Here is a 13,911-nt window from a genome sequence, read left to right as displayed (position 1 = left end):
TTTTATAACTCTTACTGGTCTAGGGTCCCCTGGTCTACCAGGATAGGTCGTGGTTTTCTTGCTAAATTTACAAGCCTTACAGCGTAGGCATGGAAAAAACCCTGAGATATTAAGTCTATTTTTAGTTGTTGTACTGGGATTAAAATGGCTGTGTTTTAGATGATCCCTTAAAGATTGGCAACGTTTGTAGGTTATTAGAGGGCGAGACGGTAAATGGTTTTTTTAAATATTGTCTGTTTGCAGAATGTGCCAATTTTTTTGAAAAATGTGCACCACAGCATTGGATCTATTTTTATAAGTGGTGATCATTCGTACATCATCATTCTTGGTGTCAGGTATTTTGGGTTTGGTCACCAATAGACTTTTCCGTTCGAGCCTATCGACTCTAACCTCGGCTTGTCTTAAAGTGGAATCACCATAACCGCGACTTTGAAACCTTTTCATTGCTGCATCCTTTGCTGCTATAAAATCATTATGGTTTGAACAATTGCGTTTAATTCGCAATAGTTCTCCAAATGGGATGTTTCTAATCATACTTTTCGGATGATAGCTAGCAGCATGCAGCACAGCATTTCCCGTAGTTGGTTTTCGGAAAAGTCTAGTTTGCAAATTGTCATTCTCAATAAAGATCTCTAAGTCTAAGTAATTCACTGAGGATTCACTAATCTGGCCTGTGAATTCCAAGTTTAGCCCATTGCTGTTTAAGGAGGATATATACTCTTCAGCCGAGGAGCGAGTTCCCCTCCATACGATAAACAGGTCATCAATGTACCTGGCCCATAGAATAATGTTGTCCAGCCATCTATCATTTGCCTCCCCCCAGGCCACGTGCTTCTCCCACCAGCCAACGAAAAGATTCGCGTAGCTGGGGGCGAAGCACGTGCCCATGGCGGTACCGCGTTGTTGTTGATACAGATTCCCAGAAAACAGGAATATATTGTTGTGTAGACAAAACTCAATCATTTTGTTGGAAACGGCCCTTTTTGCAGGGTTACCCCCAAACTTTTTGCTTCTTCCTCCTTTATTTTTTCTGACCCGTGGTTGTTGGCAATAGGACTCTGGGCACTTTACCACTGCTGATCAGTGCTAAAGTGCATATGCTCTCCGTATAAATTGTTGTATTGATTGGTTATCCATGATTGGGATATTTGTTTCACCTGTTAGCCCCTAGTAAAGTGCACTGCGTGTGCCAGGGCTGGTGATTCAAATGCTACTAGTGGGCTGCAGCACTGATTGTGCCACCCACAGGAGTAGCGCTAAAATGATGTCTTAGGCCTGCTTGCAGTGCCTATGTGCAGTCCAGGACTGCCATGTCGACCTGGCCAGTGCACCCACTGACCAGGCCTTATCCTTCCCTTTCTGTACATGTAAGGCATCCCTATGGTGGCCCTAGGTACCCCCCTGGGCTGGGTGCAGTGTATCTGAAAGGTAGGGCATGTACTGAGGTGTGTAACATGCCCTGGTAGTGAATTACAGCCATTTTCGTTTTTCACTGCTGAGAGGCTATCTTGCCCATAGGTTAGAATGGGGAAGGCTGTTTACATGCCTATCTTCCCATAAGGGCAAGATAGAAAATCCAAGTTTGGTATCTCTGTGTTCAGAATTTAATTATACATCTTTTTAGCAAGATGGTTTTTAAATTCACTGTGTGAGAATAGCACTTTTTAGAAAGTAGCTATTCTCCTGTTTAACCTTCCTGTGTGCCTGTGTGCTGGTTGGCTGAAGGGTGTCATGTGATGGGCCAGGTGGCTCCAGGAGCCTGGATGAGTCAGCAGCAGGGTGAATAGGGAGATCTGCTTTAGATGGGTGGGAGGAGTAGTCCCTGGGTTTGAATAGGGCTGTCCCTGCCAAACACAAAGCTGGCTCCACCCCCTGCTGGCCAGGCTGAGGACTCTGCCTCTGCTGGCACAAAGAAGGCTCCACCTCCTGCTGAGCGTCTAACGACCCTGCCCCTCACTCTGAAAGGAACCAGGTGCTCCAGAGCAGAGCACACCCAGGAACAGGTTTGAGCAGGGGAATCCCCCCACTGGAACAAAGAGAGACAAAGACTTGGAGGGGTATAAGAAGAGGACCCCAGACACCTAAAACTTTAGATCACTTTGGAACTAAGAAGAAACCTCTGCCAAGGAGAAAGCTGGAAGAAACTGAAGAGGAGAAGACTGCCTGCTTGCTGTTTTGCTTTGCTGCCAAGGAGAGGGGAAGGACTTTGCTGTGTCCCCTTCTTTTGATTCTGATCTCCAAGGGCCTGAGAAGAGCTGGCTCCCTGTTAAGAAGTCCCAGGAACAAAAGGACTTCACCACCAGCTCCCCAAGAACTCTGCTGAAGGAGTTCTGACCTGCCTTGGAGTGCTTGCCCAGTCTTGGGGCCTCAGGAGGTCGTTTTGCTGTGTTTGGGAGCTGGGAAGCAGAAGCGTGAACAAGAGTGACTGGTACCCAACGCATCATCCGATTGCGTGTCGCAAGACGAGAGTGCGAGGAAAATTTCATCGCCGCACCATCGCAACACGCAGGGTCTCCGCATCGCCGAGTGCGTCGAGCATCGTCCCGAAGCGTGAAGCTTCCGGCCATTGCGAGGGTTGTCGCAGAACCAGTTTGCGGGCCGCACCACTGCCGGTGCGTGAAAAGTCTCCAATCGCTGCGTGCGTCGACTCAGAGTCCCGTTCCGTGGCGCATCGAGAGTTGCGGCGCCGGAAGGCAACGCTGCGCCACGCATCGCACCACATCGAAGAGTGTCGCATCGAACCTGTGCGTGAAGCTTCCCCCTAAGAAACCTACGCAACGAAGGCCAAAGTCATCGCATCCTCCCCTTACAGATCGGAGCCGGTGCATCCACCTCTGCTGCGTGAAGCAGGGCTGCTGCAAAGCCTCCCCAGGATCTCAGGAGCATCGCAACGCCTTTGCAAGCTTCCTTGTTATAGCTTTTGGGAACCTTATCGCAACTACAGGTACTGTTGGGCACGAAAGTGTCGCATTTTGTGCATTGAGAGTCGCATTGTGCAGGACACTGACTTTTACATCCTGGAGTACTTTCTGCAAACTCTGAACTATCTTTAAAGTAACCTTTTTGAATTATATGTTGGTTTGTCTGTAGTATTTGGTCTTGTGAAGTTTTTAGTAAAGATACCTTATTTTTCTAAAACTGGTGTGGAGTAAAATCTCCGGTGTTTTCACTGTGTTACTGTGAGTGTTGGTACAAATACTTTACACATTGCCTTTGATAGCCTAGACTGCTCAGGCCAAGCTACCTAGAGGGTGAGCAGGGGTTATCTTAACAGTGTATCCCCCTTTCCCTGACTAGAAGCAAGGGTCCCTACTTGGACAGTGGTACCTACCCTGCCAACTAGAGACCCCCAGATCTAACACATTTCTAATAGCATGATGTTGTGTGTATGGAATTCGGGAGCCCTTTTGTTCAAAAACCATTTAACTGCATTTAATCCGTCCTCATGATGTTTGCAGGTATAAAGACTTGTGATGTCAAGAGTGATTAAAAGCATATCAGGCTCCTACACAATACCCTGTGTCAGCCGTAAGAAATCTTGTGTGTCTCTGACATAGGATGCCAAATCTTTAACCAATGGATTTAAGAAATGATCTATATATAGTGATGTACTCTCCAAAAGGCTGTTGATTGAGTCCACAATAGGTCTACCAGGGGGATTAACAGGATCTTTATGGATCTTGGGCAAATGATAAAAAGTTGGGAGAACCAGTGATTCACAATATAAAAACAAGAATTCATCTTGGTTTAACATTCCCTCATTTCTCCACCCAGTTAAAAAAGTATGATCATTTTTAACACAATTCAAATAATCTGTCCTGTTAATGACTGTATAGCACTCAATATCTCCTAGTTGCCTCAGGGCCTCTTTCAAATAATCCTCTTTGTTTAACACAACAATATTGCCTCCTTTATCCGAGGGCTTAATCTCCAATGTCAAGTCCGTTTTGAGTGTTTTAATGGCTTCCCATTGCTTTCTTGGCATATTATAATTGTTTCTCAGGTTCGTTTTTGTGATTGATAAGTTTTTTAGATCTTTAAGAATTGCCTCGCCAAAAACATCAATGGTATCAAAGGGAACTTGTGGCATCATTTTCGATTTTCTTTTGAATTTACTTTTGCCTCCTATTTGCTCAACATGTGTATCTCTCGTAGATATTCTGGGGATTGCGAGATCATCATTGTCCCTTTCCATATTCTGTATTAGGAGTGATTCCAGATCTTGGCTACTTAATTGGTCTAAGATGTTGTCTTCTACGTTTGGTTCTTTCATGGATCCATCTATTTTAGGATGCAGAATGAAGATTTTTTGTAGTTTTAGTTTTCTTATGTATCTGAATAGATCTATCCTAGCTTGGACAAAGTCATAGTCAGAAGTGGGACAGAAGCTCAGACCTAATTCCAGTACCTTAATTTCATCTTCTGTTAAAGGTCTACTGGAAAGGTTAACTACTGTCTTTGGGTCTTCATCGATTACCGTTTGCCCCTTCTCCCCTTGCTGCGTGTCACCACCGGGGTTGGTTCTTCTTCTCCCCCCTTTCCTTCCTCTCCTTGTTTTGCGTTGCTTTGCTTTCTCTGTGGGGGATGTGTTCTTTGCATTGGTCGTTGGCGTGTTTCTCGCATTACCTGATACTCCTGAAAATAAGGAAAGTCCTGACTTCCTCTATTTTCCTCGGTCACTGCAGTCTGTTCTCCCTCAGATGTCTCTATATCAGATTCGGAGATTTCTTTATTCGAGTGAGCAGTGCCTTCCCGTGTCATCCTTTTTCTTGGAGCGTCGAATTTATGCGCAAAAGTTAAAATCCGACCAGTGCGGTAATCTTCCTCGTCCCTTTGAAATTTTGATTTTTCCTCTTTCTGATTATAGCTTCATAATCCTTCATCTCTCGTTCCTGTGCCTTCTCCAATGTTTGAAATAAAATTGCCAAGTTGCCAGTGGGAGTGTTTGTGGCATTTGCGCCCTTTCTATTGCTCATCGTGGTTTCATTTGAAGCTTTAAATATATCCGCCGCCGCTTCCTCACGTTCCGTGATACTTGACATGCTGTTTGTTTAAATTTCGCGCACTCTTTAAATGTAGTTTTGACGGGGTCTGCACTAATTTTGAATTCCCTCAGGACAAAGTTCATTTAGATCATAATCGAGAGTAAGAAAGGCGGCGTCCACTCACCCACTCGGAGACAGCAACGGGCTCCTGTCAGATGACACGAAGTCCACGCCCCTTCATGGTGTCCGCGAACGTCGTAGTCCTTCAACTCTTCTTCCGTTATCGTTGACGATTTTCTTTGCCGTTCCGATTTCGCGGCAATCAATTCATGAACCTCGGGGCTGGCGGCCAATTCAAATTTCGAACACAGAAAGTCACCGCCGCCACACCTTGCTCCTGGGTGCTCACTCCAGCGGTGGTGAGCCGCTCGTAAACTCGTAGACAACAGGTACCCGATGATCGCCGATACCAGATGGAAAGCACACTCGGGAATGAAGATTTAAAGTAAAAATACTTTATTAGTGCAGACCCCCCTTCTCTGACAGACGCGTTTCGCCCTGCGGCTTTTTCAATGTCAGTTTTTCCGTGTAATTTCGGCAGTATTTCACATAGAACAAATGTGTCACATGGTTTATCACTCACATAAATAATGCACTAGCCTTTCCTTATGTTTCACTACTGCAATTGGTGGCCATCTTGTAATGTAGTGTTTTTGCATGTGAATTCTATACTGTCCCTTTAATATAAAAGTGCGTGAGTGTAAAACAAATCTATATATACATACAGAATATAAAAAAATTATTACAAAACAGTTAATCGATTAATAAATCATACTTTAGAAAAAATATATATATTGGGATCAATTTTAGGTCATGTAGATTCTCAGTTCTTTGGTTTACCCAGTTGCATCTATGTGTAATTCAATGTGCAATGTCTGAACTGATGGCAATTTAAGAAAACTGCCATTAACTATTATTTTGAAAATTGTACATGTACCTATTTTTTCTTTTTCTCTTCCGAGACCCAATTTGTGTCATAATTGTGCCCATAATGGGCAATTCAACAGGCGGTAACTCCATTTCATAAAGCTTTTCAATTATCCAAGTTTTCGTTCATTTATATGGGTATGATGTTATATTCCAATTCATTAATTAATCATATGTCACATCTTTCTTTGCAAGAAAATCAATCCTATGGTATTCCAAGTCTGCAATTGGTATCCTATGCTTCTAAATGTACCCAGAGCTCTACATCATTGTTGAGCCCTATTGGGGCCTTTGTTTGGAGATCTATAATGTATCTAGACTCCAAAATACGTAGCTTTTTAATCCTGTCACCCCCTCTATCTCCTCTCTCCACCTGGTCTACACAAAAGTATTTTAGGAGATCTCGATCACTATGATGAAATTGTTCGAAGTGACGTGCCACTGCATAACTAGAATCTTTATTTGTTATGGCACGCATATGTTCTAAAATGAGTTTTTTGGCTGGGTTGATTGTACTACCAATGTAGCGTTTCTGACGTGGGCATTCTAGACAGTATATTACATGATCCGAATTACAATTAAGGAGTTTTTTTATAACTCTTACTGGTCTAGGGTCCCCTGGTCTACCAGTATAGGTTGTGGTTTTCTTGCTAAATTTACAAGCCTTACAGCGTAGGCATGGAAAAAACCCTGAGATATTAAGTCTATTTTTAGTTGTTGTACTGGGATTAAAATGGCTGTGTGTTAGATGATCCCTTAAAGATTGGCAACGTTTGTAGGTTATTAGAGGGCGAGACGGTAAATGGTTTTTTAAAATATTGTCCGTCTGCAGAATGTGCCAATTTTTTTGAAAAATGTGCACCACAGCATTGGATCTATTGTTGTAAGTGGTGATCATTCGTACATCATCATTCTTGGTGTCAGGTATTTTGGGTTTGGTCACTAATAGACTTTTCCGTTCGAGCCTATCGACTCTAACCTCGGCTTGTCTTAAAGTGGAATCACCATAACCGCGACTTTGAAATCTTTTCATTGCTGCAAAAAAAAAAAGGATATATATATATATATATATATATATATATATATATATATATATATATATATTTATATTACCTACTGGCTGTCGCCAGCAGGTAGTTATAGTTAGGACCTATTTTCCATAGGAAATCCGTAACATTCTATTTAGAATAACGTTGGCGCCGATTGACGAATCTTCGTGAAATTTTCCAAACTTTTGGCCAGCTCTGGTCCGCTCCTATCCTGAAAATTTCACAGTGATTCGTCAAGCGGGGGTCGAGAAAAAAGGGGGGTCCCAAAACGCGTTTTCCTCATGCATTTTTCCATAGGACCTGGTGACGCAGCTACAGCCCGAACTGCTTAACGGAATTACACCAAAATTGGCAAAGAGGTAGTCCACAGTTCAGACTTGTGCCTTTTGCTTAAATGGTGTAAATCCGTTCAGTAGTTCCTGAGAAAATCAAAAGTAAAATCACATATATATCTGGGCGGAGCCTAACCACACATCTCATCGTGAGATCTGATTGGCTGTCTGCACTTCATCCAAGAAGTGTTTACAGCCATCTTGGGACCAATATACATGATAGCACCTCATTAACAAGCATTGCAGTTAATAGAAGGTTTTAAGACTTTAGTTACATTATAAATCATTTGTTGATGGTACCATACTCATTTTAGTAATGGTGGTATGTTCTAAGGTGATTTTACCATGTGAAAAAGCCTTGTATGTATGTATGTACATACATACATACAGGAATGGTGGTATGTTCTAAGGTGATTTTACCATGTGAAAAAGCCTTCTGCTGGGATATCATGAATTATGTTTGATAGAAAACCATTTTCTCATGCTTTTCCCACAGAGGTTTGGAAGGAGCTCTATAAGCTAAACTGAGAGCATATTTTCTGTAAATTCACATTATCTTTCTCAGTCATGTGAGAATGAAGTCTGACATTCTCAGTAAAACATGTACATCCAACAAGGGCAGAGAGTGTCAGTTGATTTCTTTGTGTTCTACTGCAGCTTCCCAGAGTGTTCCAAAGAACATCTAGAACGCTAACAGTCCTACTTATGATAAAAGTATGGCCCACCTGAAGCCATCTTGATTGGAATAAAGTGGTAACTCTTAAAACATTTAATTTAAAAAGGAACAAAATGAGGGGGTTCATTTTGCCATAGAAAGTATGATTAATGCTACAGAAAGAAAAATTAGGGCACATTTTGAGGACGGCCCAAATCCTCTTCTATTTCATTAAAAGGTTCTGACATGCAAACTGAAACATGCACTTTCAATACCAGCAGCAGACTTCCCTGGTGAGCAGTAGCTTTACTACAGTGATGTAATGAGCAACTAGAGTGCTAACATTCTGAATTTATGGCAAATGTTTGACACATCTAAATGCCTTCTTGATGGAATCAAAGTAAAAAAAAAATTCCTACTGAGGAGACTGCAGTAAATGAGGAAATTAGGAAACTTCATAACAAATAAATCTCCCAAGATGGCCACCAGAGACAAAAGAGCCCAAATGTAGCCCACAATCACCCAGATGTAGCCCAAGTATAGCCCAATGACAGAATGTCTCAGAGTGTTCTTAAGAACAACTAGAGCGCTTACTGTCTTACTTATGACAAAAGTATGGCACACCTGAAGCCATCTTGATTGGAATTAACTGGTAACTCTTAAAACATTTAATTTAAAAAGGAACACAATGAGGGTGTTCATTTTGCCATAGAAATTATGATTAGTGCTGAAGAAAGAAAAATTAGGGCACATTTTGAGTGACTTCTCAAATCCTCTTCTATTTCATTAAAAAATTCTGATATGCAGACTGAAACATGCACTTTTAATACCAGCAGCAGACTTCCTTGGTGAGCAGTAACTTTACTACAGTGATCTAATGAGCAACTAGAGTGCTAACATTCAGAATTTATGGCAAATGTGTTACATATCTGAATACCTTCTTGATGGAATCAAAGTAAAAAACTGAAAGCATTTCCTACTGAGGAGACTGCAGTAAATGAGGAAATTATGAAACTTCATAACAAATAAATCTCCCAAGATGGCCACCAGAGACAAAAGAGCCCAAATGCAGCCCAAATATCACCCAGATGTAGCCCACATGTAGCGCAATGACAGAATTGTGCAAAACACTTATTTTTTGTGTATTTGCAGTTTTATACAGTGCAGACTTGTCAGGTATTGGAGTGCTTTACATGAGCATTGGTTACATCACACAAGATCAAATTCATATTGGTTGTAGACATGGGGAGATTAACCCCTTCGATGCTCATGACGGAGCGGTTCCGTCATGAGCATCGGTTGGGCTGTGCTTATGACGGAACCGCTCCGTCATGAGCACAGCCCCCAGGGGAAGCGCTGGCGCTCCACCCCTGGGGCATCGATCGTGCCCCCACAGTGGGGGATGGCAGCGGAAGAGCTTCCGCTGCCACCCCCGAGCCCCCCCATGCTTCCCCATGACGTCAGCGCGCACAGCGCGCGCCGGCGTCATCAGGAAGCGTTGGACGCGCTGGAATCCATTTCTTCCAGCGCGTCCAAGGGGGTAGAGGTAGGTTTGCTTGTCCGGTGGGGGCCGCGGGGGTGATATTTTTAGTATTGAGGCATCGGGGGAGAGGAAAGAGTATTTCCTCTCCCCTGATGTCTCAATACAGGGCATTCCTGCTCCAAGATCGCGCACAGCGTCGCGATCGTGGAGCATGGATGCCCCACTAGACACCAGGGATGTGTGTTGTGGAATTTGGGAAGCGATCCCTTGGGCAAGGGTCACTTCCTAGGGGTGCAACATTTTTTGAAGTCTTTTCTGCCCCCCTGGGGGCAGATCGGTCGTCTTTCTGCCCATTTCTGCCCCCAGGGGGGGCAGAAAAGCCCACTAGACACCAGGGATGTCTTTTATGTTATGTAGGAAGTGACCCCTTGGGCAAGGGTCGCTTCCTTGGGGGGCAAAATAATTCGAAGACTTTTCTGCCCCCCCTGGGGGCAGATCGGTCTTATTTCTGCCTGTTTCTGCCCCCAGGGGGGGCAGAAAAGCCCACTAGACACCAGGGATGTCTTTTTAGTTATGTAGGAAGCGACCCCTTGAGCAAGGGTCGCTTCCTAGGGGTGCAACATTATTCGAAGACTTTTCTGCCCCCCCCCTGGGGGCAGATCAGTCGTCTTTCTGCCCGTTTCTGCCCCCGGGGGGGGGCAGAAAAGCCCACTAGACCCCAGGGATGTCTTTTATGTTATGTAGGAAGCGACCCCTTGGGCAAGGGTCGCTTCCTAGGGTGGCAAAATATTTCGAAGACTTTTCTGCACCCCCTGGGGGCAGATCGGTCGTCTTTCTGCCCGTTTCCAGGGGGGGGGCAGAAAAGCCCACTAGACACCAGGGATGTCTTTTTCGTTATGTAGGAAGCGACCCCTTGGGCAAGGGTCGCTTCCTAGGGAGGAAAAATAATTTGAAGACTTTTCTGTCCCCCCTGGGGGCAGATCGGTCGTCTTTCTGGCCGTGTCTGCCCCCAGGGGGGGCAGAAAAGCCCACTAGACACCAGGGATGTCTTTTTCTTTATGTAGGAAGCGACCCCTTGGGCAAGGGTCGCTTCCTAGGCAGGCATAATAATTTGAAGACTTTTCTGCCCCCCCTGGGGGCAGATCGGTCGTCTTTCTGCCCATTTCTGCTCCCAGGGGGGCAGAAAAGCCCATTAGACACCAGGGATGTCTTTTTCTTTATGTAGGAAGCGACCCCTTGGGCAAGGGTTGCTTCCTTTGCGGCCTAATTATTTAGAAGACTTTTCTGCCCCCCCTGGGGGCAGATCGGTCGTCTTTCTGTCCGTTTCTGCTCCCAGGGGAGGGGGCAGAAAAGCCCACTAGACACCAGGGATGTCTTCTTTTTTATTTAGGAAGCGACCCCTTGGCAAAAACTGTTCGCATTTGTGCTCAATGTGTATTTTGTTGTCTTGTGAGTGATTTTTTTTTTTTCTTCTTTCTAGTTGGATATCGTTGGTTTTTGCTGTGTCACTGCAAAGTAGGTTCTGGTGAGTGTAGCTGTCTCTTGTAATTGAATTCTATAGTTTTTGAGTACATTGATCATTGTGATAAAGGTACATACTTCTTTACTTACTTGGTTTGCACATTGTTGGTTGTTGTTGACTTGTTTGTGCAGTCTTCAATCTTAGTAAGTATAATGGCTAGCCGCAGGATTACTGCTCAGCAGGTTGTTGGTTTGCTGTTTGAGTCTTCCTCTGATATTGGTTCAGAGACCGACTCTGCATCTGAGGGAGAAGAGGCAGGGGACGATTGTCTCTCCGTATGGAGTCATCAGATAATGAAGATACTCTTAGTGCGGATGAAGTGCCTGTGTTAGAGGAGGAGACTGATGTGCCGATAGTGCGGCAAGAGGCTTCTGGGCTGCAGCCTGCGGCTGCAAGGCTTCCCGTTGGTGTAGTGCGGCAAGAGGCATCTGGGCTGCAGGCTGGGGCTGCGAGGCTTCTCTTTGAAAGTGATGACCTCTGGGTTGCCCCTGGCATGGTGCAGCCGGCATTGCCAGAGTTTACTGGTGTTCCAGGGTCTAGAGTGAATACTGAGAACTTTTTGCCGGTCAATTTTTTTCAGTTGTTTATGGACGATGTGTTTTTTGCAGAGATTGTTGAGCAGACTAATTTGTATGCCGAACAGTTTTTGAGGGACAACAGTGCCAGTCTTAAGCCACACTCTAGAGCTACCCGGTGGACTCCCACAAATGTTGAAGAGATGAAGAAGTTCTTGGGTTTAACTTTTTTGATGGGCTTGCTAAGGAAGCCATCAATGTCTTCATATTGGTCTAGCAGTCCCTTGATGGCAACGTCTATTTTTCTGGCAGTCATGAGTCGTGACAGGTATTTGCTTCTGCTTCGGATGATGCATTTTGTTGATAATGGTTTAGCGTTGCCACGAGATCACCCTGACTGTGACCGTCTTTTTAAGATTAGGCCTGTCCTTGATCACTTTGTTGATCGTTTTTCTGAGATTTATGCCCCTGGGAAAGAAATTGCAGTGGATGAGTCTTTGGTGTTGTTCAAGGGCCGCTTGGTTTTTAGGCAATACATTCCTAGTAAGAGGGCACGCTATGGAATAAAGCTGTATATGCTGTGTGACAGTAGGACTGGATATGTCTCTAATTTCAGGGTGTACACCGGTAAGGAATCTAGGATTAACCTCCCTGGTTGTCCGTCCACTTTTGGAGTGACTGAGAAAATTGTTTGGGAACTTGGTAGAGGATTTTTTAACAAAGGCCACCATTTATATGTAGTTTACTTCTACACTGGTGTGCGGTTGTTCAGGGAATTGGCCAAAGTGGACACTGTTGCTTGTGGCACAATCCGCTCTAACCGTAAAGGTTTCCCGAAAGAACTTGTTTGTCAAAAGCTTGTGCGGGGACAGTGCAGTGCGTTGCGTTGCCAGGAGCTTCTTGCTGTGAAGTTTTCAGACAGGAGAGATGTCTACATGCTGACTACCATCCATGATGAAAGCACTGCACCTGTGACTGTTTGGGGTCAGGTCGCTGAAGCGCGCAAACCTGTGTGCATTTTAGACTATAATAGGCACATGGGTGGTGTTGACAGAGTAGATCAGAGGTTGGAACCTTACACTGCTCTTCGTAAGGCTTACATTTGGTACAAGAAGTTGGCTATCCATCTTTTCCACTTGGCAATGTTTAATGCTTTTGTTGTGTTCCAGGATTCTTGCCCTGAGTCAAAGATGACTTTTGCTAAGTTTCAGGAGTCTGTAATAGGCAGCCTTGTTGTAGTGGAACAGGCAAGTGTTCCTAGAGTTGGAGTGGTGGAGGATGGTGCTAGATTGAAAGAACGCCACTTTCCAGATCACATTCCTCCCACACCCGCAAAAGATTTTCCCAGTAGGAGATGTAGAGTCTGTTGGCGAAGAGGTTCGCGGAAGGAGAGTCGTATGTACTGCCCCGACTGTCCTTCTCATCCTGCACTGTGTCTCCCTGCTTGTTTTAGAGCGTACCACACGCGAAAGAATTTTTGGGAGTATTCATGAGTGGTAAAGTGAACTGCCTGGTCTGTATTCTTTGGATAATTTGATTCTGTTTCACGGTTGGTGTTAATGCAATGTATTTAGTTGCTGATTTTCTGTTAGAAGATTTGTATCTATTTGCGATTTGTTTGTGTTCTTATTTAAAAAAAAAAAAATCCTAAATGTGATGGTGGTGTGTGTAGGCTTGCGCTTGGCTGGTGGTGTGCGTGGAATGGTGCTTGGCTGGTGGTGTGCATGGACTGGCGGTGTGCGTGGACTGGTGCGTGGCTGGTGGTGTGCATGGAATGGTGCTTGGTTGGCGGTGTGCGTGGACTGGTGGTGTGTGCGGACTGGTGCTTGGCTGGTGGTGTCTGTGGACTGGAGCTTGGCTGGTGGTGTGCGTGGAATGGTGCTTGGCTGGTGGTGTGCGTGGAATGGTGCTTGGCTGGCGGTGTGCGTGGACTGGAACTTGGCTGGCGGTGTGCGTGGACTGGTGGTGTGTGCGGACTGGTGCTTGGCTGGTGGTGTCTGTGGACTGGAGCTTGGCTGGCGGTGTGCGTGGATTGGCAATTGGCTGCCGGTGTGCCTGGACTGGCGATTGGCTGGCGGTGTGCCTGGACTGGCGCTTGGCTAGCGGTGTGCGTGGACTGGTGTTTGGCTAGCGGTGTGCGTGGACTGGCGCTCTGCTAGCGGTGTGTGTGGACTGGTGCTTGGCTGGCTGTGTGTGAGTAGTGACTTTCTGCTGGTCACTACACACACTGCTAGCTGAGTGCCACTCCACGCAATCCATCAGCCTGTGTAGTTGCTGTGTCTGGATTGTGGGCATGTGAAAGTGATGGGCCCTTGAATGGCGCTGTGTGCTGGTGTGAGTTTTGTTATGTGATGGGCCCGCAGCTGGCGGTGTGAATGGTTTT

This window comes from Triturus cristatus, chromosome 4_1, assembly GCF_964204655.1.
Source record: "Triturus cristatus chromosome 4_1, aTriCri1.1, whole genome shotgun sequence".
Classification (NCBI taxonomy): domain Eukaryota; kingdom Metazoa; phylum Chordata; class Amphibia; order Caudata; family Salamandridae; genus Triturus; species Triturus cristatus.
Note: the sequence above shows the minus strand (reverse complement) of the source record.